This window comes from Callithrix jacchus, chromosome 13, assembly GCF_049354715.1.
Source record: "Callithrix jacchus isolate 240 chromosome 13, calJac240_pri, whole genome shotgun sequence".
NCBI lineage: Eukaryota > Metazoa > Chordata > Mammalia > Primates > Cebidae > Callithrix > Callithrix jacchus.
In genome coordinates this window covers 103,394,254-103,421,535 of record NC_133514.1, presented here as the reverse complement: position 1 = coordinate 103,421,535, position 27,282 = coordinate 103,394,254, and the positions used below count along the sequence as shown (strand labels likewise).

At 35.7% G+C, this 27,282-nt stretch overlaps 1 long non-coding RNA gene and 1 pseudogene across 3 annotated transcripts in view; both read right to left on the bottom strand.

Annotated features, from left to right (window-relative positions):
• Positions 1-27,282, bottom strand: part of LOC144578885 (uncharacterized) — a 436,319-nt gene that overhangs the window by 195,474 nt on the left and 213,563 nt on the right. For all 3 annotated transcript variants that reach the window (XR_013525344.1, XR_013525343.1, XR_013525345.1), the window contains exons 2-3: positions 19,629-19,749; positions 19,226-19,411 (exon numbers count right to left, since the gene is read on the bottom strand). This is a non-coding gene — a long non-coding RNA (uncharacterized LOC144578885). The remainder of the gene's footprint in view (positions 1-19,225; positions 19,412-19,628; positions 19,750-27,282) is intronic.
• Positions 22,872-23,619, bottom strand: LOC100405408 (transcription factor BTF3 pseudogene; annotated as a pseudogene).

Below are 27,282 nucleotides of genomic sequence, written 5' to 3'. Positions count from 1 at the left end.
AAATTTTATAAGTTGAAGAAATTTCTATGTTGTTAGTACCAGAACAGTTCCTGGCATAAGGTAGGAAAATATTCAATAAATATTTTTTAGAAAAAATAATTAATCTCTTTGAGTTCTCAAGATCTATTATAGCTCTTCTTTTATAGAAGTTGCAGTTTTTTAATTGAGTATACCAATGAACACTGCATTAACTATAAATTTTGAAACTCCATGATACACTAAAGTTTAGAAGGAAAGGCAATTCATATTATTTTAGTTACAGCCTAGCACAGCACCAAGTGAAAATTAGCACTGAAAAATTATTAGAGCAGTGGCTGCTCGAAAAGTCCCTTGACTTGGAACATCGAAAATCGGTACTTAAAGCATCAAAAGAATCATAGAATCAAGGCCTATCTCAGAAATTTGTTTGGAAGTTGGCCACATAACTACTCAGAAAGAATCACCACTACTAAGAACAAATTTGGGGTTAGTGCTTATTTCTTCAGATCTTCAAGCATTTCATCACATAAGTCAGGAGAAAATGGAAATTATGAACTTCAATTTAGTGAATTTCCTGATAGACTATTCCTCTACATCCAGAATAAATGCTATTTCTCTGCCATTTGTGAAATATGCTTGCAATTACTCAATACTCAAAACATTCCATGTTCAAAACTACTTTCTCACATCCTCAAGACACATTTTAATCATTTTAATGGCACTTTCCAGAGATTATTATCTGAAGTCAGCCCATAGTGTAAGACTAGCAAATGTTAAAATTTACTGTTAAAAAGCCTTACACAACTCACAGAATATAAGATAGCATAATTCCCTATAGATTAATAGATTCTAGATTCTTAGCTCTTCATAAAGTTTCATCTTAGTGCTCAACAGTTTTGTTATGCAATATTTGACACACACAAGTAAATGCATGTAACGTAAGTATGTTACACAGTTTTTATTTTTTTATTTTATTTCATTTTAGGTTTTGGGGTACATGTGCAGAACATGCAAGACAGTTAGATAGGTACACACATGGCAGTGTGTTTTGCTGCCTTCCTCCCCTTCACCCACATTTGGCATTTCTCCCTAGGCTATCCCTCCCCAGCTCCCCCCATGCTGTCCCTCTCCTATTCCCCCCAATAGACCCCAGTGTTTAGTACTCCCTTCCCTGTGTCCCTGTGTTCTCATTTTTCATCACCCACCTATGAGTGAGAATATGTGGTATTTCATTTTCTGTTCTTGTGTCAGTTTGCTGAGAATGGTGTTCTCCAGATTCATCCATGTCCCTACAAAGGACACAAACTCATCATTTTTGATTGCTGCATAATATTTCATGGTGTATATGTGCCACATTTTCCCAATCCAGTCTATCATCGATGGGCATTTGGGTTGGTTCCAGGTCTTTGCTATTGTAAACAGTGCTGCAATGAACATTCATGTGCATGTGTCCTTATAGTAGAACAATTTATAGTCCTTTGAATATATACCCAGTAATGGGATTGCTGGGTCAAATGGAATTTCTATTTCTAAGGCCTTGAGGAATTGCCACACTGTCTTCCACAATGGTTGAACTAATTTACACTCCCACCAGCAGTGTAGAAGTGTTCCTATTTCTCCACATCCTCTCCAGCATCTGTTATCTCCAGATTTTTTAATGATGGCCATTCTAACTGGCATGAGATGGTATCTCAATATGGTTTTGATTTGCATCTCTCTAATGACCAGTGATGATGAGCATTTTTTTATATGTTTGTTGGCCTCATGTATGTCTTCTTTTGTAAAGTGTCTGTTCATATCCTTTGCTCATTTTTGAATGAGCTTGTTTTTTTCCTGTAAATCTGTTTGAGTTCTTTGTAAATTCTGGATATCAGCCCTTTGTCAGATGGGTAAACTACAAAAAATTTTTCCCATTCTGTTGGTTGCCGATTCACTCTAGTGACTGTTTCTTTTGCTGTGCAGAAGCTGTGGAGTTTGATTAGGTCTCATTTGTCTATTTTGGCTTTTGTTGCCAATGCTTTTGGTGTTTTGGTCATGAAGTCCTTGCCTATTCCTATGTCCTGAATGGTTTTGCCTAGATTTTCTTCTATGGTTTTTATGGTGCCAGGTCTTACCTTTAAGTCTTTAATCCATCTGGAGTTAATTTTAGTGTAAAGTGTCAGGAAGGGGTCCAGTTTCTGCTTTCTGCACATGGCTAGCCAGTTTTCCCAACACCATTTATTAAACATGGAATCCTTTCCCCATTGCTGGTTTTTGTTAGGTTTATCAAAGATTGTATGGTTGTAGATATGTTGTGTTGCCTCTGATGCCTCTGTTCTGTTCCATTGGTCTATATCTCTGTTTTGCTACTAGTACCATGCTTTTTGATTACTGTAGTCTTGTAGTATAGTTTGAAGTTTGGTAGTGTGATGCCTCCTGCTGTGTTCTTTTTGCTTAGAATTGACTTGGCTATGAGGGCTCTCTTTTGGTTCCATATGAAGTTCATGAGTTCATGGTGGTTTTTTCCAGTTCTGTGAAGAAAGTCAGTGGTAGCTTGATGGGGATAGCATTGATTCTGTAAATTACTTTGGGCAGTATAGCCACAGTTTAATATTGACACAGGACCCTATGAACCCACCACCAAGGATAAGAAAAAGAACATTATGAAAACACTGTTGTCCTTCATATAATGACACACATCCATTAGCTTTTCCCTTATTGTATTTCTTGTCCTATCCCCAGAAATAAACACTATGTGAATACTTTTGTTTAGAATTTATTAAAAATGTATTTATCAAATATTTATTTAACCCTAACCGGTATATTGTTTAGTTTTGCTTTTACTTAAAAGCTTTTATAAAACTGTGTCACATACTATGTAATCTTTGGACTTTTGTTCCAGTATTATGTTAATTAAATGAATACTTTTCACATGAAGCTTTAATTTTTTCACCACTAAAAAATGTCCACTGTTTAATATGGAGGTTTTTTTTTCAAAAAATCTATTCCCTTGTTGATGGTATTCATGTTATTTGTTCTCTTCTTCTTTTTGGTATTACATATAATATTAAAAGGAATGTTTTATGTACCTCCTGGTACAAATATACAATAAACTATATGTGATAAATAACTAGAAGTAAAATTGCTGGACATATAAATGTTTCAGCTCAACAAGATAATATCACATTGTTCCTCATATGGCTATACTAATTTTCATCTCACCATTATTTTTTTTTATTGGTTTGTCAGTGTACTTCTTGTACTGGAAATGCTACATTTTTGCCAGTTATACAGTCATATATCTTCAGGGTTACTATCCCAAATTCTGGCTTTTTATTTCATTAAATTGAGCTCTTATTAATCTTTTCCTCTTGATATTCAGTGATCTTGCCTCTTAGATTAAAAAATCCTTTTTTTCCTTCAAGTTGTAAAAAATATTATCTAGATTTTAAGAATTATATAAAATTATGTCATTCACAATTAAACGTATATTTATATACCTTTTATACATTTTAAATATATGTGTATTTAAGTTTTATATATTTTAAATATATATGTGTTTATGGCTACACACACCCTATGTATATTTGAATCTTGAAATAATGCAGCTATCAAAATTCTTAATTCATGAATAAGCCATTGTCTCAGCACAACTGACTGAATGGTCTTGCCTTACCCCAGTGATCTTCAGTAATAATTTTGTTATATATCATGTTTGTTTAAATGTCTTAGTTGGTTTCTAGGTTTTCTATTTCATTTGATTGATCTATTTGCCTATCCCTATACCAATGCCACTGTGTTAGTCTGTTTGCATATTGCTATAAAGAACTACCTAATTCTGGGTAATTTATAAAGAACAGAGGTTTAGTTGACTCACACTTCCACAGGCTATACAGGATGGATTGCTGAGGGGCCTTCAGGAAACTTACAATCATGGCAGAAGGTGAAGGGGAAGCAGGCACATCTTATATAGCCAGAGAAGGAGAAAGAGGTGAAGTGGGAGATGTTACAAACTTTTCAACATCCAGATCTCATGAGAACTCACTATCACGAGAACAGCATTGAAGAAATCTGCTCCCATGAGCCAATCACCTCCCACTGGGCCCCTCTTCCAACACTGGAGATTAGAATTTGACATGAAATTTGATGGGGACACAAATCCAAACCATATTAGCTATACTCTTATTTTTCAAATCTGTATTAAGTAAGTCATATGTATCTGCTTGGACTAGTTTGCTAGCTATTTAATCCACTTCTGGTACAATTGGCTAGTCTTGGTCATTTTATGATATACTTTGAGATCACCTTCTTAAGTTCTTAAAAATAGGTGATACTTTCATTGAAATTATATAACTTTGTAGATTGATGATAGTAGATAGCTTTGTGATTTTGCATTTTTTTAATTTGTGAATATACTACTATAGTTCTCCTTTAAAAATTGCTTTTAAATTTAAAATAACATTTGTAAAAAGATAAAAATGTAAGAGATACATTTTAAATTATTTCAATCAGACTTTAAATTTTGCTACAAAAGTTCTTTATTTCTACATATTTCATGTCCATTCATGCTGTTGCAAAGTGTTTTCTAAATGAAACTGAATTTTGTACTTTGATATAATATTCAGTCACATTGCACAAAGCTTATTATTCCTGTTAGTCTTTCTGTAGATTTTCTAGGGTGTTTTATGTATATAATAGTTTCACTTATGAGTAGCAACAGTTCTGTTTCTTACTTGCCAAGGTATTTTTTGTTTACTAAACTTGTAAAGCCATTGAGTACAAAAATGAGTATAAGTAGTAAATGTAAGCAGCTTTGTCAAGTTCCTTAAAGTAACTTTTGTAAACTGTCACCGTTTAAATAATATTTAATTAGAATTCCCTCTTAGCTAGTGATCAAGGTAGATAACCAAAATGCCTCTAGCTATCAGGCATCTGGTTGGCTGATTGGAGTTATATGTTTCTAAAAGTTAGAAAACTGATTTTTATTTTTAAAATAATCATGAATTCACAACTCACTACTGAGACAGTTTCTCCTACATGGTAATTTCTCCTACACTTACTTAAATTAGTGATGCTGGAACTCCATACCAAATGAACTCTTTCCTAGAGATAGGGCCACATTAAGATTTCAAAGCTGATTTCTTGTCAAGATTTAAGGGTGAACAAAACACTCACAAAAATTAAAAAATAATCTATGTGTAGGAACCTGAAAATTCCATTAGTATAATACATTTGCTAATCATATACAAATAAGCCTATAAATGCACTGTGGTATAAGTAGTACTCATTTCCCCATCAGCTGAGTTTTCAATTTAAATATACTGACAGAATTAGTTCTCAAATATCTCAACAATCTGTTTTTCTTTATGTGATCCTTCTCTAATCAAATTACTGTAGTTGTGATCCCTCCTGAAGTTATCAAGGTATATTTGCCATAACCCAAAGACAAGTGTCATGGAATAGACGGCAACCAACAGTATCAACAGACAGATTCATGAATTGGAATGCAGAGTCCAGAGAGCATATACAGGAATTTAATATGTTGTGGAGTCCTAATTGGGGAAAAGGAGTCAGGCTGATGGGACCAGGGGAAAGCAAAGAGATACAGCAAATAAGCTGGAAATCTGCCTTTCTTCACAGTCCGGAACAAATAACAAGCAGCAGCAGATATGTTTTAGGTCTGCTTTTCCTTATGGCCCAGGGCATATGGCCCTCCTGTGCAGGTAACTCACATAACTCACAAACTACTGCTTATCTTCAAACGCCTCCGTTTATCAAACACCTTGGCTGACAGAAGAATGCAAGTTAGCTCCCTGCTACCTCGGCTTTATCCATCAGGCTGAGAACCATCCTATAAAATCTTCAGCAGGCCTTTGTTTCCTTACAGTCAGCTTCTTCCCAAATGCTGAATTGCTCATTGCCCCCTTGCAACACATTTTACTACATTCTCTAATAAATCTGCCTTTCTTTACCTACAAAAAAAAAAAAGATAACTGCTATAATTTTGTTAGTTTTATCAGGGTAAGAAAGTTTTCTTTGGCTAATAAGTTTTTATTTTATTTTTAATATAACTGGACATGAAATTTAATTGTTTTTCCCACATTAGTAATAAATTTTTATGTTTTTTTTAATCTATTGGTGCAAAGAATTACATTAATAGATATTCTAAAATGTAAACGTCCTTGCATTTCTGGCAGCCAACCGAGTTACAAGTACACTCCTCATGAAACCTGCCTCCTGGAATTAACTTCATTTAGTCCTCTATACTACCACTACTGTAACCATTACAGCTCTAACTTCTGTGATCAACAGAAGGTGGCAGAAGTAATATGTCATTTCTAAGATTAGGTTATAAAAGACACCGCTTCAATCTTACTTCAGCCTTCCACCCTACCTGGATCCTCACTTTGGGGGAAGCCAACTGCATTTTGAGCAACCTTAAAGAGAAGTCAATGTGGCAAGGAACTGAAACCCTCACACCAGTCAGTTACAAACTGGGAACTCTTGCTTATGACTCTTGATATGGTTTGGCTGTGACCCCATTCAACTCTCATCTTGAATTGTAGTTCCCATAGTCCCCACCTGTCATGGGAGGGACCCAGAGAGACATAACTGAATCATGGGAGTGGTTTCCCCATGCAGTTCTTGTGATAGTGAGTTCTTAGGAGATCTGATGGTTTTATAAGCATCTAGCATTTCCTTTGCTTGCACTCATTCTCTCTCCTGCCACCCTGTGAAGAGGTGCCTTCCACCATGATTTAAGTTTTCTGCAGCCTCCCCAGCCATGCAGAACTACAAGCCAGTTAAACCTCTTTTCTGTATAAATAACCTAGTCTTGGGTATTCATAGCAATGTGAGAGCAGAGTAATACAACTGTAGTCATATGAATAACCTTGTGAGCAGATCCCTCAGCCCTAGTGAAGTTTTCAGATGACTGCTGCTCTAGTCAATATTTTGGCTACAACCACATAAATGACTGGTATAAGACCCAAAATTAAGGTTCAATACTATGTGCTGTCTTGCCTCTGGTGAAATAAAGAGGGCAAAGATTACAATAAAATGTATGTAATAAATGTTGGCTAGAAAGAGGAGAAATGGGAAATGCTGATGGAATTATAAAATGGTAACATGGTTCAAAATACTTTGAATAGCACTTTGTCAATCTGATGTGTGTAAAAACAGCATCTTACTGCAGTTTTAATTTTCATTTCTCCACTTCTGTTGTCTTCTAGCTACCTACATTGCAGAAAAGAAGTCCCATGAGAGTTCCTCATTTTCCTTCATAAGTAAATTTCTACTCCCACTGACAATTGAGATAAAACTAAATTAGTTGTTCCCTACTTAAACACCTGGTGAAACTTCTTTTCATACTACATCAGAGACAGAGAAAACTCAACCCATATTTTCAGGACCCTCTTAGCCACTTGAAAACAAGATAAATAAGGTAGACACTCATAGAGCCAAAGTTAACATTCCCTTCTAGCCCTCCAGAGTGTCCACAGATTTTGAGAGAGATAATCTCATCACAAAGATGTGCGTATTCCCAGATTTTGTTCCACAGTTCCTAATGCTAATCACCAAACACTTGCCTGACTAACAGAGGCAACAGCTCCATGCCCTTTATCTCCTCAGGTACCCTACAGAGCCCAAACGTTTCACTTTTACCTAGCTGCCTATGGGACCCAGAAGTTATTTCACCTCATTCCTCAGTCCCAGTGGGCTAAATTATGCTGTGTTAAAAAATCAACTTCAAAATATCAGGGGCTTAAATGCATCTTTCTTTCTCAGAATACAAGTCTGTAGCAGGTTGACTGGGGGCTCTGATTTCCCTCACTCTGGAACCTAAAATGAGTGTGAACCACAGTCTTGATTTTTGAGCTACATATAGCCTCATGCAAGCAAATGCTCTGATCTGGAATTTGCACGGAGCTCTTCTGTTCATGACTCTTCGGCAGAACTAATCACAGGATTTAACCCAAACACAAAAGGGTGGGAAGCATGGTCCAGTATTTAGAGAGGGAGAGATATTTAGTTAACAAAACTAGAGATTCTTTTTCAGTTCAAGAGACATATATAACTTAGGAGCAGAAAGGAAAGAAGTCTCATTCTGTCCTCCATATTTCCAGAATTTCACTCTTAGGTTATCGGCTTTAGGTTCTGGAGAGAGGGCCACTGGAAATTTCATAAAGGCATGAGGGGGTAAATTCTAGAGCATGTATTCTAGACAGATGGCACACACAGATGAGATAGAAACAAGTAGCCTACTAGAAATAGGAAGAAAACTTAAAACCATAGCATAACCCCAGGTGCACATTGCAATCACCTGAAGGCTTTTTTCTTTTACTTATTTTTATTATTATGGTTTTTGAGACAGGGTGTCACTTTGTCCCCCAGGGTGGAATGTAGTGATATGATTTCAGGTCACTGCATCCTCAACCTCCTAGGTTCAAGTGATCCTCCTGCCTCAGCTCCCCAAGTAGCTGGGACTACAAATGCACACCATCTTGCCTAGCTAATTTTTGTATTTTTGTAGAGACGGGGTATCACCGTGTTGCTGGTCCTGAACTCCTCAGCTCAAGTGATCTACCCACCTCGAACTCCAAAGTGCTCTAGGATTATAGGCATGAGCCTCTGTGGTCAGCCGCATCTGAAAGCTTTTTAAAAAAATACCTATGTCTAGACCCCATCTACCATTATTTAATGTCTTAGTATAGGATGAGGGTCAGGAATAGTTGCCTAAAATCAAGGAAAGTATTTTAGGCAATTTTATCATAAAGAACATCTGAGCATCTTATCTGAATAATCAGTAGGGAATTATATGAGCATGTTATATAGTTGAAACAATAAATCCTGTAAGAGGGAATAGGATCTCATAATATCAGGGTATATTCATCAATGTCTTATTCAAGATGAATTTTAGTATGTATATTTAAGATATACAATGGTATATTTTGTGTATACATAAATATATATACTATATATATAGTAAGTATATACTAAATATACTTATATACTGTGTACAATATACTTAGTAGTATATACTAAATATACTTAGTATTATACATATATATTCAGTATATTAATTTAAGCAGAATTCATGTTACTCTGATAAGGGTCCTTTGCAAATAGATGTCTTAATATTCTTAGTGTCTAAAACTGGATTCTGCTCAGACATTCTGTAACAAGTTAGTACAAGTTAATTTTGGTGCAAAAAGTTTTGAAATCCATGCATAGATTTTTCATATTATGCATTTTCCATGAATCTTTGGAAGACTCCTCATAAAAATATTTCTATTAGTTTATTTGAATAACAATTTGTCAACTTTTGCCTGACATTTTCTGTAAGTGCAAGGCTCCTGATTTTAAGCAGAAGAAAATGATTGATTGTGCTTTGCTAATTTGAACTTCTTATAGTTTTTAATGAAAAGATTATTCCGAAAATATGCTTTTCCATGCCTGGTTATAACAATTTTATTAATAGTGAGTAGAGAAATCTTTGAAGAATTAGAATTTAGTGTTTGGGAATGTTTTTGTAATTTTCCCTCCTACCATTGTGATGTCACAGATTGAAGTGAACAACTTAAGATGAAAAATGGTTATTTGACTTTTTCTTGTGCGTTGCAATGATTCTTTATATATTCTAGATATTAGACCAGTAGCTCTGAAAATCCTTCAGCTTTTTTAGTTTCCTTGTCATGTAGCCTACTAAAGAGTACTGATTCCACTGTAGCTGAATCTCTTCCATTACAGCTTCTTCATCAGGTATAGTTTGAGAGCACTGTACAGTTGATCATCACGCTTAGATTTGGCAATAAATCCTCTTCGTTGGTTTAAGGCATTGTATCAGGTTAGAAAAGAATTGGGCTAAAAAGAATTTTTCATGTATTCTTCAGTCATATTAAATCATTTGACCCCATGTTAAGGCAGACATTTTGTATGAGATGAAACTAACTATTCTAACATTCTGACAGTTTGTGGAGTAAATTGTTTAAAATAAAATTCTGTTTACTGAGTATGTACTGCATACAATATAGTGTACTGGATACATTAAGAAATACAGAGATGAAGTCCCAGTATTTACAACCTATGGCTAAATTAAGATTTGACCTCCTTAATGGATTAAAAAATATATATGAAGTTAAATGCCATAAAATAGATACAAATGGTGCTATTAGAGTAAAAAGTATCTATTCTAGCTAGGTTGTGGAATTGTAGAATTGATAATAGGTAGATCATTCTATATAAAAAAGTACTGAAAAAACAAATTACAAGAAGAGTGTAAAATAGAAGAGCAGAACCTATAAAGTTAAAATGTATTTAAGAAACGGCTAATGTCCCAAGTCAGGTTGCATGGAATATGAATTATACTTTGAGAAATTGCAGTTGATTCAGTGAGAAAGCTGAATATTATTCTATCCTAAAATGACCCATGCTTCTCCATACTGTGTCAGTTTTAATCTGACACTTTCATAAGGCCCAGACCAAACACCTCTTATTTCCTAAAGCCTTCCTTAATATTTCCAACTTAAAATAAATAGCTGTACCTCTGAAATCCAACAGCATTTTATTTGACCCTACCTCACAGCATTTTCGAATCATGAGGGTGGAATGTGTTACGCTGACATTTTCTTATGGACAGAAAAGCCAAGAATGCATTGCACGTAGAAGATGCTTAATAAAATTTAGTCAATTTATAAATCAAATTCATGAAAATGAAACAGGAATAAGTATTTCTGCAAGGCCATAAATTCCCAACCAAGAAATTTTAACATTATCTAGGAAGTAAATGAGTTGTTTTTCAAGGTATTTTAAAGAGTAGTTACATCTTAATAGTCATATTATTCTTTACAAATGGGATTATATCAAGCTAAAAAGCTTCTGCATAGTAAAGGAAACAATCAATAGAGGGAAGAGACAACATAGAGAAAGGGAGAAAACATACAAACTACCTATCTGACAAAGGATTAATAACTAGAATATATAACAAATTCAATTCAATAGCAAAAAAAAAAAAAACCCAAATGATCTGATTTTAATATGACCAGATGACCTGAATAGACATTTCTAAAAATAGGAAATACAAATGGCCAACAGGTATATAAAAAAGTGCTCAACATCACTGATTGTGAGGGGAAAAAAAGCAAATAAAAACCATAATAAGATATTATCTCATTCCAGCTAAAATGGCTATTATTAAAAAATATTTAAATACTGGTAAGCATGTGTGGGAAAGGAAACTCCCATACGCTGTTAGTCAGAATAAAAATTAGTATAGCTATTATAAAGGATTCTCAAAAAAAAACTAGAAATACAATATCATTTAGTAGACCCATTGCTGGGTATATATCTCAAATAAAGGAAATCAGTATGTGGAAGAGATACGTGCACCCCCATGTTAACAGAAGCAAAGATATGGAAACAGCTTAAATGGCCACCAACGGATGAGTAGATGAAGAAAATACACAATGGAATGTTATTCAGCCATAAAAATAATAAAATCCTATTTGCAGCAATATATCTGAACCAGGAGGACAATATGTTAAGTGAAATCAGCCAGGCACAGATAGTCAAATAGTGTGTGTTCTCATTTACATGTAGGATCATAAACAGTTGATATTATGAAGGTAGACAGTAGAATGGTTATTGCCAAAGCTAGAAAGGATAAGAAAGATGGGAGATTATAAATTAGGGTTGGTTAATGGGTACAAAATTATTGCTAGATAAAATAAACACATTCTAGCATTCAATAGCACAGTGGGATGACTATAGTTAGCAAGAATGTATTGTATATTTCAAAATAATTTTGTTCAAAACATACTAAAAAAGTGATAAATGTGTGAAATGGATATTCCAATTACCCTGACTTTATCAATCCAAGTTGTATGCATATATCAATGAATTACATGTACCCCATAAATATGCAGTGATGTATTAATAAAAAGGGTAGTTACATTTTTTAAATTATAATGTTTATTCTTTTCTTTCCAACTTTCATTTTAGATTCAAAGGTACATGTGCAGGTGTGTTACATGGGTAAATTGAGTGACACAGTGGTTTGATGTACAGATAATTTCATCACCCAGGTAATAAGCATAGTACCTATAGGTAATTGTTTGATTCCCACACTCCTCCAAACCTTTTCCCTCAAGTAGTCCAGGTGTCTATTGTTCCCTTCTTTGCATCCATGTGTACTCACTGTTTAGCTCCCACTTATAAATGAGTACAGGCAGTATTTGGTTTTTTGTTCCCATATTGTTTCGCTTAGGATAATTGGTCTCCAGCTCCAAACATGTTGCTGCATAGGACAAGACATTCTCCTGATCTTTTTTGTGACTAAACAGTATTCCATGGTGTATATGTACCACATTTTCTTTAGCCTGTCTACCACCGATGGGGACATAAGTTGATTCTATGTCTTTGCTATTGTGAATAGTGCTGCAGTGAACATATATGTTCATGCGTCTTTATAACAGAACAATGTATATTCCTTTGGGTATATACCCAGTAACGGGATTGCTGGGTCAAATGGCATTTCTGTCTTTAGGTCTTTGAGGAATTGCCACACAGTCTTCCACAATGGTTGAACTAATATACATTCTCATCAACAGTGTATAAGCATTCTTTTCTCTCCACAACCTCATCAGCATATATTTTTGACATTTTAACAATAGCCATTCTGACTGGTAAGATGGTATCTCACTGTGGTTTTAATTTGTATTTCTCTAGTGATGAGTGATGTTGAGCATTTTTTCACATGCTTATTGGCCACACATATGTCTTACTTTGAGAAGTGTTTGCTCATGTCCTTTACCTATTTTTTTAAATGGAGTTGTGTTTTGTTTGTTAAATCACATAAGTTGCTTATAGGTTCCGGATATTAGACCTTTGTCTTATGCATAGTTGCAAATATTTTGTCCTGCTCTCTAGGTTGTCTATTTACTCTGTTGATAATTTTTTTAGGGGTGCAGAAACTCTTCAGTTTAATTAGGTCCCATATGTCAATTTTTGTTTTTATTGAAATTGCTCTTGAAGTCTTCATCATGAGATCCTTGCCATGGCCTATATCCAGAATGGCATTTTGTAGGTTTTCTTGTAGGATTTTTGTAATTTTATATTTCACATTTAAGTCTTTCATACATCTTGAGTTAATTTTTGTATAAGGTAAAAGAAATTGGTTCAGTTTTAATCTTCTGTATATGGGGAGCCAGTTATCTCATATTGAATTTTGATTCCTTACCTCTTGTTTGTGTCAATTTTGCTGAAGATCAGATAGATTTATGTGGCTTTATTTCTGGGTTTCTCTTCTGTCACACTGATTTGTGTGTCTCTGTTTCTATCAGTGCCATGCTTTTGTGGTTACTGTATCCTTGCAGTTTGAATTACATCATCTGCAAAGAAAGAGATTGTTTTATTTCCTCCTTTTCCATTTGAATAGATTTTATTCCTTCCTCTTTCCTGATTGCCCTGGCTAGAACTTCCAATACAATGTCGAACAGGAGTGCCAAGAGTGGATATTCTTGTCTTATTCCACTTCACAAGGAAAATACTTCCAGCTTTTGCCCATTCAGTATGATGTTGGCTATAGGTTTGTCATAGATGGCTATTATTATTTTGAAGTTTGTTCCTTCAATACCTAGCTTGTTGAGGATTTTTAATATAAAGGAATGTTGAATTTGATCAAAAGCCTTTTCTGTATCTATTGAGATGATCATGTGGCTTCTGTTTTTAGTTTCATTTATATGATTTATCATGTTTGTGTATGTTGAAACAACCTTTTATCCCAAAAATAAGGATTATTTGATCTTGGCAGATTAGCTTTTGGATGTGCTCCTGGATTCAGTTTGCTAATATTCTTTTGAGGATTTTTGCATCCATGTTTTTTTGGCCTGAAATTCTTTTGTGGTTGTGTCTATGCCAGGGATTTGTATCAGAATGATGCTGGCCCACATCAAATGAGTTATGAAAGAGTTCCTGCCAGATATACAAAGAACAGCAAATACCAATTCTACTGAAACTATTTTTGGAATGATTTCAGTAGAATTGGCATTAGCTCTTCCTTGTATATCTGGTAGAATTTGGGTGTTAATCTATCTGGTATTTGGATAGGCTTTTGATTACTGATTTAATTTCAGCATTTGGTATTGGTCTTCTCATTAGTTCAGTATGTTCCTAATTTAATATTGGGAGGCTGTATGTCCCCAAGAATTTATCAGTTTCTTCTAGGTTTTCCAGTCTGTGTGCACAGCAGTGTTCATAGTAGTCTCTGAGGGTTTCGGTGTTTCACTAGAGCCTATAGTCATGTCTCCTTTGTTATTTCTAATTGTGTTTATTTGAATCTTCTCTATTGTATTCTCTATTACACTAGCTCTTTGTCTATCAATTTTATTTACTATTTCAGAAAAAAACCTTTGATTGTGTTGTTTAGTTTTGCAGTTTTTTGCATGTCAATTTTGATCAGTTCATATCTGATTTTGGTTCTTTTCTTCTGCTAGCACTGGGATAGGTTTGCTTTTGTTCTCTAGTTCCTCTCATTGTGATTTTAGATCATTAATTTGAGATCTTTCTAACTTTCTTATGTGGATGTTTAGTGCTATAAATTTTCTTCTCAACATTGCTTTAGCTGTTTCCCAGAGATTATGGTATATTGTGCCTTTGTTTTTATTAATTTTGAAGAATTTCTTGATTTCTGCCTTAATTTTATTGTTTACCCAAAAGTCATTCATGAACAGGTTAATTTCCATGTCGTTCTGTGGTTTTGAGAGATCTTCTTAGTACTTATTTCTATATTTTATTTCACAGTTGTCCCAGAGTATGTTTAGTATAATTTATGGCTGAACATGTGGTCAAAAAACCATATTATGTATTTACTTAATTTCAATGTAAATATTTTATTAATTTACTCACAGGATTAAGAACATATTAATAATATATTGTTAATGCAACATATTAATATATTGTATATTGCTTGAAAATCAAAGCCCAGTAAAACATAATTGAAACTGCCTAAAGCAAAAAAAAAAAAGCATTTTAACTCAAAAAAAAATCTAATAATTTAAATGAAAGAATTGTTGACAAGGTATTTGTGAAATAATCTCAATTTCAAGAAAAGTATTGCTTTAAATGAAATTAGATAAAGTTTTAATAAATTTTGCTAGATGATTCAAAATATTTTTCAAGGGAAAAATAATGAGGTACAAGTAAAACTAAAGAAAAATAAATTACAACTTTTTTGCAACACTTACTCTAATGATTAGTGAAGTGTATCACTTGCTTTAATGATTCTTATCAAAATACAACCAACAATAGACCATAAATTTTAAAAGGAAAGCTCATTTTTCTATTGCACTACCAGACTAATCCAAAGACTATTCTAGGTGGTATTTTTTGTTATTGCATTACATTCTAAATATTTGGTAATATCTTATTTACCAGGAATTTCAGTTCCTCATTACTAAGGCACAGATAAGTCCACCTTAAACTCGTGGGTTCTATGTGTTTTCTGATCATTTCATTTAATATCAGTCCCTCTTTATCACTACAATGGTGAAATTCGTTTCTCAGAAGGAACGTAAGAATCCTACATCTGTGAGTCATGTACTACAGAACCCTGGCCCAGGATAAGTGTTCTGATTCTTTACCTCTGCTGCAATTCTCTTTTACCTGGTATTAAATAATTAAATATGACTCTATAATTAAGTTAATTTCAAATCTCAAACAAACTCTTGAAACTATACTCACGATGTGTAGCATCAGTCTATTCAGTGTAATTAAACAAACCCACTTTGCACTAAGTGATTATTCTAAGCATCTTGCTGTAGAAAAAACAAAGATTAACAAATGACATTTTTTCTATCCTTAGCTACAGTTTTGAACTAGAAGGAAAAACATACTCTACAGGAACTCCCATACTGAAATAAGTACTGTGGTAATTACTACTACAAAGGTACTTATATATTTGTAATGAATTTTCCTCAGGCCACACAGCATCAGTAATAAATTATTCTCTTCTGGCTAAGTTCCAATGATCTAGTCCCTGAACTGCCAATTACTCACAAACAGCCCTAGTGTCATACTTCTTGCTCTCTTTTCTGTCTCCTTAACTAGACTCTAGTCTGCCTCAGTGTGGGAGTCATATCTGTCTAGATGACTATTGTATTCCTGCACCTAATATTGTACTTTGTTCACAAATGTTTGTTGAATAAATGAATTCATGCATAAACCAAGGGCCCTACATTTCTAAGTCCCTGAGTATGTATGCTCCCCACATATGTGGCACCCATCTTTTTCACCCTGGCCACTCTAGCTGTGCAGTGATGTCTTCTATTTAATTGCTGGTGCTGTTTACCTGGAACAGTTTCCTGGCTCTTGTTAACACCTTCAACTTATGGATGACAGCTTGATGTTTTATATTTTCTCTTACTTTATATTTACTTTCTATATATTCTTAAGCTATTGTGCCTGATCAGTGTTCCAGGAATTACTCCAAACAAAAAATGGAGTCCTTTGCTCCTATCTAGGGTATATCTGCTGTCTTTATTGAGGTTCCCAACCCCCAGTACTGGTCCGTGGCCTGTTAGCAACCGGGCTGCAGAGCAGGAGGTAAGCAAGTGAAGCTTCATCTGTATTTACAGCTGCTTCCCATGGCTCACATTACTGCCTAAGCTTTGCCTCTCATCAGATCAGCAGTGGCATTAGATTCTCATAGGAGTATGAACTCTATTGTGACCTGCACATGTGGGAGATCTAGGTGGTTCACTCCTTATGAGAATCTAATGCCTGATGATCTGTCAGTATCTCCCATCACCCCTAGATGGCACTGCCTAGCTGCAGGAAAAGAAGTTCAGAGCTCCCACTGATTCTACAATATGGTGAGTTGTATAATTATTTTATAATATATTATAATATAATAATAATAATAGAAATAAAGAGCCCAATAAATGTAATGTGCTTGAATAGTCCCAAAACCATTGCCCTGCCCTGGTCCATGGAAAAACTATCTTCCATGAAACTGGCCCCTGGTGAAAGTTGGAGACTGTTGTTCTATGTTATAGACAGGAAGGCAAAGATTTTGAAGTGTCATCTACTTTAATAAACCCATCATTGCAACCCCCTCCCTGTGGGACTCAGACATGGATCAGAATGGATTGGGAGAAAGCAAAATCTTTAGTGACACATTTGGTATTATAGTCAGAATCCCCACTTCTCTCCAACATAGATTCATTTTCTTCAGATTAAGTTTGTGTTCCTTATCTCTGCACTTTAAGTAAATCACTTTCTAAGAGACTCCACAGACTTTATTATAATAAATCCCATATAGACTAAAACACCTGGACTTCTGGATATAACTAAATTTTGAGGTAAAAGGTTGAGAGACATATCACGAAGTAGTAACACTGAAATGTTTAACCCAAATTGATTATATTCTGAGTTACTAAAGATTAACTCAGAGAAGAAATTGTCAAATTTAATAGTTTGTTACTTTAGTTATTTAACATGATAATTGAAAGAACAAATCTTGAAATCTAAAGACAGGAATTATTTACTGAATATTCAAGTAAGCTTGGTTTGAAATCTAGTTAAGTCACTTCTGATTTCTATATATGTTAAATACAAGTTCGGACAAAATACAACCTCTGAGCTTTAGAATACTAAACTTTAGTTTAGTGTTCCCGTAAAGAAAAAATGCTCACAAGTTTCTTTTGAAGATCAAATGAAGTGATCAAGTGGAATTGAAAGCAACTTGCAAACTGAATAACACAATATAAATATTAATTGTTGATTTCCTCTTTACCTTCACACACTCTCATATTTTCGTCTCTTCCTATCTTCAAAGCTTTTGATGCCAGAGAAAAATTCAGCATGCTACATAAAACTTTAAATCACAAAATTTTTAAATAGAAAATCACACAATCTAAATTTTCAGTATGACTCATAATAAACCATAGTCTTAATTCCCTCTTAATACCAAATTTTTGAAAATACTCCCACAATTATTTTTTAATCCATATTTCAGCGAGGCTCTAAATTTCAATCTGTCATGGCAGGAAAAATGAACAACTAGAATATTGTGATAACACTTTAGAATAATGTTTTTTTTACATTTCTTCCACCATTCCCATGTTTCAAAATATGTTTTACATTGATTCCAGTATGTTTATACATATGCATACAGAAACAATCACATGCAAAGTTCTCAGGAACCAGTTCTTAATCTTACTAGAGGTGATGCATTATGATATGTTCTCATCTATTATATTTTATTCAATTAGTTTAAGTTTGGTTGCTATCTATTAAATTGATTTGACAGCTACTGCTGGTTGTGACTCAAATTTTGAAAAATAATGCTGTAGTTCAATTGTTAGGGTTTATGTCTGTTAAGAATCTTGTTGAAGCCAGATGCAGTGGCTCACACCTGTAATCCCAGCACTTTGGGAGACTGAGGCGGGTGGATCACTTGAGGCCGGGAGTTCGAGACCAGCCTGACCAACATGGAGAAACTCAATCTCTATTAAAAATACAAAAATAGCTGGGCAGGATAGTGCAGCCTGTAATCCCAGCTACTCAGGAGGCTGAGGCAGGAGAATTGCTTGAACCCAGGAGGCGGAGGTTGTGGTGAGCTGGGATCATGCCATCACACTCCAGCCTGGGCAAAAAGAGCACAACTCCATCTCAAAAAACAAACAAACAAACAAACAAAAAAGAATCTTGTTGAAAAAGAAACCCACTGTACTTTCCAAAGTAACAGAGTCTACCGTTATCTAGGGCTGCCATAACAAAATACCATAGGCTGGGTGACTTGAACTACAGACATTTGCCTTTTTACAGTTGTAGAGGCTGGGAGTCTGAGATAAAGGTGCTGTAAGAGCAGGTTTCTTGTGACATCTCCCTCCCTGGCTTATCGACAGCCACCTCTCTGTCATTGTACACCCTCTCTTCTGTGCACATGCAGAAAGAAAGAGGGAAATCTCTGATGTCTCTCCCTTTTCTTATAAGAACGCCAGTCCTATTGGATTAACTTTATGACCTCATTTAATCTTATTACCTCATTATAACTCCCCTCTCCAAGTACTGTCACATTGGAGATTAGGACTTAAACATATGAACTTGAGGGAGTTGGGGGTACAATCAGTCCATAATATCTACTCTTGCTAATTCAAGTAGAAAATAAATTTATGAGAAGGACACCAGACATCTCACAGAATCAACAAAGAAATAACAGAATTTAAGATAGTGTTCTGGGTAGCAGAGAGTAAAGCCAAGATCTTACCCTGGTAATTGTCTGGTTGAGATACAACTGCCTGTGCTGTTCTCTGGTCCTTCCCTGATGATGCCACTGGAAGTAAACGTCCTTTCATATCTAGAACTCTTGTTGAGGAGCTCTTGACTCCACAGCGGCAGCTTCAAGTAATTTCTTTGTCCCTTCCATGTGTATATCCTTCTCCATATGCAAAGTCTGGATGAAAAGCATATAATTGCCTAATAAGAGATCACGTATGCAGCAAAGAAATTTGAAGATGGGCTGGGCGGTGGCTCACACCTATAATCCCAGCACTTTGGGAGGCTGAGGCAGGTGGATCATGAGGTCAAGAGATCAAGACCATCCTGGTCAACATGGGGAAACCCCGTCTCTACTAAAAATACAAAAATTAGCTGTGCCTGGTGGTGCACACCTGTAGTCCCAAATACTCGGGAGGCTGAGGCAGGAGAATTGCTTGATCCCAGGAGGAGGAGGTTGCAGTGAGCTGAGATCACGCCATTGTACTTCAGCCTGGGTAACGAACAAAACTCCTTCTAAAAAAAAAAAAAAGAATATAAAAAATAAAAGAAATTTGAAGATGAGCTGCCAAAAATTAGCAAATGTACAGTGCAATGTTCTATTTCATCTCTGATCATGAGGTGTCATTTAGAACTCATAGGTTTCAATGAAATCTTATACAACAGTAATTTATCTCTGTATCCTCTTCTACCAATCATAGTACAATAAGAACATGATGAGGAAAAGCACAAGGACAGAGACTTTCTGCATCATTACTTAATTCCTGATATCCAGTGGTATAGGATCTTCTCAAATGCCAAGGCAACAGGAAAGATACCCACTAGTCAAATGGAGGCCGGGGTCCTGTCACAGATCCCCCTGCCCCTCCAACCTTCTTGAGCCTTCTCTGTCCTCACCCCCACCCCCCACCCAGAGCTGACTTATATGTACTATATAAATGTTTCCTTTGGCACCTGGTTAAATCTGGTGAACAGGAAGCTTGGAGGAAGATCAGCAGGAGGGAAAAGGATGAAGTCCACATATTCCTCCTCTCCCTCCTTGCAAGGCTGCCTTGATCTGGTTCATTCCCTCCAATGAAGGTCACTGAATCTAGCTGACTCTTCAAAAATCTTTCCCTTCACATTCTGGTAAGTGCCCCTCACCTTCTCCCTTCAGTATTCCTGGGGGTAACAGTTCTGTTCCTGCATTATCCACCCCCATATCTTGGTAAATAGCCTGTATTAGTCAGGGTTCTCTGGAGGGACAAAACTAATAGGATATATGTATATATAGAAGGGAATTTTTTAAGGAGAATTGACTTGCACAATCACAAGGTAAAGAATCACAACAGGCTGTCTGCAAGGTGAGGAGCAAGAAAGCCAGAGATGGATCAGTCCAAGTCCCAAAACCTCAAAAGTAGGGAAGCTCACGGTGCAGCCTTCAGTCTATGGCCAAAGGCCTGAGAGCTCCTGGCAAACTATTAATATAAGAGTCCAAAAGCTGAAGAATGTGGAGTCTGATGTTTGAAGACAGGAAATATCCAGCATGGGGGAAAAGAGGAAGACTGAGAAACACTCAGCAAGTCTATTCCTTGCACATTCTTCTGCATGCTTTACCTAACCATGCTGGCAGCTGATTAGATGGTGCCCAGAAAGATTGAGGCTGGGTCTGCCTCTCCCAGTCCATTGACTCAAATGTTAATATTCTTTGTCAGCATCCTCACAGGCACATGCACAAACAATACTTAGCATCCTTCAATCCAATCAAGTGACACTCAATATTAACCATCACATAGCCTGTTTTGTGAATTATAAATTTTTGGTCTATCCTGTTTCAAGTGCGCCACCTGCTTCTTCTTGGAATTTTGGCAAATACAGGCCACATTCTGACTTTGTCAAAATTATATAGCCCTGATTAAGTTAAAAATTATTTGACCTCAGTTATTTGCATGTAAAATAAGAGTAATTGTGCAACTTAAGAATATGATTACAATAAATCTGAAAATGCTAAAGAGCCTTATTTAAATGATCATTGGAAATACTAAATTTCAAATTTTAACTATAAGAATCAAATGTGATAAAATGTAATAAAGCATAGATATCAATTACTTGAGGGATAAAACTGACACAGTAAGATTTTCTCACTCTACTTAATGAAAAAGGACTCCTAGTAAACTATTTTTAATAATCCTTTTAATTCTGTAAAAACAATGACATCTTAGATATGTTCTAATATTATCACCATACTATATTAAACTGAGTAGCCTAATTTGATTAAGCACAACTAATTGTCTGGCAAAATTAATTCCTTAATAAAGGAAACACATTGTCTCAGTGCACCAAAGACAAAGATAATTTCTCTGAAACAGTAAAAAATTTGTTTTCAGTTTTTTTTCCCAGTGCTGAATCTAAGAAAACAAAATGAAAATATTTATACTTGAAAGTGGAATTTCAGTTTTGTTGACTCTGATTCCTCCCCAGAAATACCCCAAGAGAGACAGTAATACCTGGTAGCCATGGCAATGCACTGTGAAGACAGGAACCCCAAATCCCCAAAAAGGGCTTGAATCCAGGATGCTAGACGGCTAAAGCATCAGCTTAAATATAGGACACATGTGAGAACAACTCCTAGAGACTCCCGAAAATACATGAGCAGCATTCTACTTTCCATGAGTAAATATAAAAAGAACCCATGACACTTATGTTACTGCTCTTAATGTTATCTGCACATCTGTACTCCTGACATGTCTCAGGGAAACCTGTGCTTCCTAAAAATTTGAGACTATTCTAAATGCATCAGGGCATTTCCTACTTCCTATTAGTTTTTCCCTCTCCACGCACAGCATACACTAACTACATGTATATTATTTACGGTAACACTAGCATCTGCTTCACTAATCCACATCCCAAACTTTTAATAGCTGAAATTTTATAGAAGTCTGTTTTTTGCCCATCTTTAACAGCCGTGTGTGTGTGTGTGTGTGTGTGTGTGTGTGTGTGTGTTCATAGGCAGTAAGGGTGAAGGGAGTGTTCATTCAGGGACAGTCCTTCTCCACCATCAACCTGTTCTTTCTGAAATCACCAGGGAACAAGCACAGATGATCTATAATGAGGGGCTTTTAAGGACTAGGACAAGCACATCTTTTTTACAAACATCCCATTAGAGATGAATCGTATGTTTACACCTAACTACAAATCTAGCCAGCTATGTTGTCAGAAAGAAGAGGAAACTGGCTTTAGCTACAGTTGGAAGATGCTGCCAAAACAAATTAATTGTTTTATTTGTTTTTCTACTAATAATTTTGGCAAGCTTTCTTTTTTGTTTTTCTTCTACTTTCATTTTAGGTTCCATGGGTACATGTATAGGTTACATGGAAAAGTTGTCTGTCACTGACATTTGGTATATAAATAATCTCATCACCCAGGTAATGAGCATAGTACCTGATATGTAGCCTTCCAACCCATGCCCTACCCCACTCTCCCTGCTTAAGCAGTCCCTAGTGTCTATTGTTTCCATATTGGTATCTATGTGCACTCAATGTTCAGCTCCCACTTTTTCTTTTTTCTTTTTTTACTAGGCAAAGAACTTTATTAACCTTGGTTTCAAACTTGATTCCTAGGCTTCTTTGGCTTAATTAGCTGCAAAGAATGAATTGTGTATAAGCAAAAAACTGAAAACAGCTGCAGTGTCCAAGGGGCTTGGGCTTAAAAATATTAGAGATCTAGATTTTATCAGATCCATAAACAAAAATTTCTTAAAAAGCAGTCATAATATAAAATAGCAGCTCCCAGTAACTTCTTCAAGTTTTATCTTCAGAAGTTGACTCAATTCAGTTTGCCTCATTCTTGGAAGCCTCATCAAAATTCTCCACAAGATCTGGAACTTCATCATCATCCTCCTCTCCAGTAGCAAGCCGTGCTTTTCCATCCACAGATTGTTTGGGCAGAGCTTCAGCCGGTCTCCTTAAACTGGTCAGACTGTCTGCCCCAAGCTGGTTTAAGATGCTGGGTAGCATTTCTGTCAGCGGCTTTGTCTCAGCATGGCCTGTAATGGTGAAGTGTTCGCTGCCAGTGATGCCTGAACTTTAGGGTTGTTAAAGTGGATCACTGTTCCTTGGTTTGTAAACATATTCACCTCTTCAATACCAGAGATATTGTTCACCCCTAACTTCTTTAAGGAGAACTGAAGTTTTTTATCATCTGCTGTGGCTGTTCTATGAACCACCTTCTTTTTTCTGCGAGCAGTTCCTTTCCCACCAATGTGCACTTGTGCCTGCAGTTTGGCGAGTTTTTCCTGGTTCATGATTGTTAGCTCCCACTTTTAAGTAAGAACAAGCAGTAACTGGTTTTCTTTTCCTGCATTAGTTCGCTTAGGATAATGGCCTCCAGCTACATGCCTTTTGCTACAAAGGACATGATTTCATTCTTTTTTTATGGCTTCACAGCATTCCATGGTATATAGAGACCACATTTTCTTTATCCAATCCACTGTTGATGGGCATCCAGGTTGATTCCATGTCTTTGATATTGTGAACAGTGCTGCAATGAATGCGAGTACATGTGTCTTTTTGGCAAAACAATTTATATTCCTTTGAGTATATACCAGGTAGTGAAATTGCTGGGTTGAATGGTAGCTCTGTTTTAAGTTTTTTTGAGAAATCTACACATTGATTTCCACAGTGGCTGAATTAATCTACATTCCCAACAGTGTATATATGTTCTCTTTTCTCTGAGGCCTTGACAGCATCCGTTGTGTTTTGACATTTTAGTAAGAGCCATTCTGACTCATGTGATATAGTATCTCATTCTGGTTTTGATTTGCATTTATCTAAAGATTAGTGATAATGAGCATTTTTTTTTTCATATTCTTGTTGGCTGCATGTATGCCTTCTTTTCAGAAGTGTCTATTCATGTCCTCTGCCCCTTGTTTAATGGGGTTACTTAATTTTTGTTTGTTGCATTGCTTAAGTTCCTTATAGATTCTGGATATTAGACCTTGTCAGATGCATAGATTGTGAACATTGTCTCCCATTGTGTAGGGTGTCTGTTTACTCTCTTGATAGTTTCTGCACTGCTGCAGTGCAGAAACTCTTTAGTTTAATTAGATCCCACTTGTCAATTTTTGGTTTTGTTACAATTGCTTTTGGAGACTTCATCATAAATTCTTCACCAAAGCTGATGTCTAGAATGGTATTAGGTTAGCACAAAGGTAACTGTGGTTTTTGCAATATCTTAACGGCAAAAAACACAATTACTTTTGCATCAACCTAATATTTCCTAGGTTTATTCTAGGTTTTTATTGTTTTAGGTCTTACATTTAAGTCTTGCATCTATCTTGAGTTAATTTTTGTATATATAGTAAAAGGAAGGAGTTCAGTTTCAATCCTCTGCATATGGCTAACCAGCTATTTCAGAGCCATTTATGGAATAAGGAGTCCTCTCCCCATTGTTTGTGATTGTCAACTTTGTCAAAAATCAGATGGTTATAGGTATGCGGCTTTATTTCTTTGTTCTCTATCCTATTCTATTGATCTATGTGTCTGGTTTTTGTTTCAGTACCATGCTGTTGTGGTGACTGTAGCCTTGTAGTACAAAGTCAGGTAGTGTGATGCTTCTGGCTTTGTTCATTTTGCTTAGGATTGCTTTGATGATTCTGGCTCTTTTTTGGTTTCACGTAAATTATAAAATAGGTTTTTTCTGATTCTTTGAAAAATGACATTGGTAGTTTGATAGAAATAGTATTGAATTTGTAAGTTGCTTTGCTAATGGTAATTTGGTCATTTTAGCAACAATGATTCTTCCTATCCAGGAGCATGGAATATTTTTCCATTTGTTTGTGTTGTCTCTGCTTCCTTTCTGCTATGCTTTGTAATTCTCATTGGAGAAACCTTTCACCTTCTTGGTAAGCTGTATTTCTAAGTATTTTATTCATTTCATGGCTACTGTGAATGGGATTGTGTTTTTGATTTGTCTCTCATCTTGAATGTTGTTGGTATATAGAAACGCTGCTGATTTCTCTACATTTTATATTCTGAAATTTTGCTGAAGCTGTTTATCAGTTCTAGGAGAATTTGGGCAGAGTCTCTGGGGCTTCTAGATTTAGAATCATATCATCTGCCAAGAGAGAGAGTTCGCCTTTCCCTCTTCCTATTTGGATGCCTTGTTTTCCTTTCACATGCCTGATTGCTCTGGATAGGACTTTGAGTCCTATGTTGAACGAGAGCACTGAGAGAGAGTATCCTTGTCTTGTCCAGTTCTCTAACAGCTCACTGAAAAGATCTAGTAGGCAGGTGGAAAATGACAGCTGGGTCGTAGGTGGGAAGATGTGACTTGGGAGAGACTGACAGTGATCAGCATGCAGAAGAAAGGTGAATCCACAGTTGGATGAGAACTTCCTTAAATAGAAATATGGTTGCCATATTTACAAAACAAAATGTTGTATGCACAGTTAATTTCAGACAAACAGTGATAATTTTTTATCATAAGTAGTTTCATGTAATATTTGGCCGCAACATCAGATAGAAAATACAAACAGAGCAGAAAGAACACATAATCTATGTTTATAAACTTTATCTTGGAGTTTGTGCAGTACTGGATTTGAGGGCTTTTCTTTCTAAATTTCTAAAAGTTCTTTACACAGAGATAAGGAATGTAAGTCACAGAAATATTCAAGCAAATAGAAAATGATCTTGGCAATACATTCCTATCTCAAAATAACATAAAGATTCATCTTTTAGAGATTTTACCACTTTTCGTTCTTCTTCCCCTTTTGTTTTACTTAATCCATCTTGCATAGATCTTGAAATAGAGTGTGAACTAAGATCCAAAAGAACAAAATTAAACACTTTCCTCACAGCCAGTTTCCTCAGCACATTTTATTGAGTTATTAGTTCCTTCTCCATTGATCTATTGTGCTTAATTTTATCATAGATTAGGCTTATTTGAATAATTTATGTAATTGAGGGTACATTTTTATCAGCATCATCACTTTATCATTGTCACTTAAAACTTCACAAAAATAAACACCCTAATGCAGATATTGCCACTTAATTTTAAGAGCTGTATACTCTGTTTCAAAACCTTATATACAAGTGATTGTCATAACTGATAGGAGGTGAAAATGAACTGGCAGGACTAAGTCAGACACTCATTACAGCAGAAGAAAAAGAAAATGTTCCCTGATTTTTCTAAAAGAACATTTTTATTCTAAATGATGTCTATTGTATGCAAACAGAGAGTTTAGCTAAAGAGCCAATGTAACGCAAGAAATACATTTTCTGTTATATATGAGGATTAGTTGAATTTTCAAATCCTTCTTAATACTTCACTGGAAATCAATCCATTCTGTAGACTTAAAGCCAGGTTAAAACTCTTCTATAAAAACTATGCTACACAGAAATAATCAGAATGCAATTGAGGAACTGTCAGCATCTCAAACCACTGTCTATTACTTTATACTTTTTATATATCTAACAAAGCATTTTTGGGAGCCTGCAGCTAAACTGAGATTTCAGTACCTGAGTTGTCAGCAACCTGCTCTAATGGGAGAGGAAGGGGAGCTGGACATGGGTGTTTACAGAGTATCTCTCACAGGATCCTCCTTTTACCTATTTGCCCTACCCAGGGTCCCTCACACAGGAAATTTGTTTATACTGGCAGCCACCTTTGTGGCTCTTTTTGGACCCATATTCAGTTTTCACCTGCCTGAACATTGCTCGCGTACTAGGAGGCCGACCTTGTGTTCTCCCAGGAGCTCGGGAAAAACGCAACATGGGGAAGCCCCTGGCTCTTCAGATGGAACGTGCAAATTCTATACATTACCACAATGAGAAACAAATTCAGAGACTTTTATTTACACATGCTTGGCAAAGAGGAAATGATGAGTTGGGAGGGCAGTTCTCCTGCCCTGAGTCACAGGGAGCAGGAATGAAGAATCAGGCAGAGAGAAAGAGAGGACTATTTACCAGCTAGCAGGACACATAGTGAACAGGATGTGGGTCACCTTAAGGGTGCAGACAAATTCCTTCATTGTCCGTTTAATGGAGACAGCAGTACAGTGGGAAGCCCAAT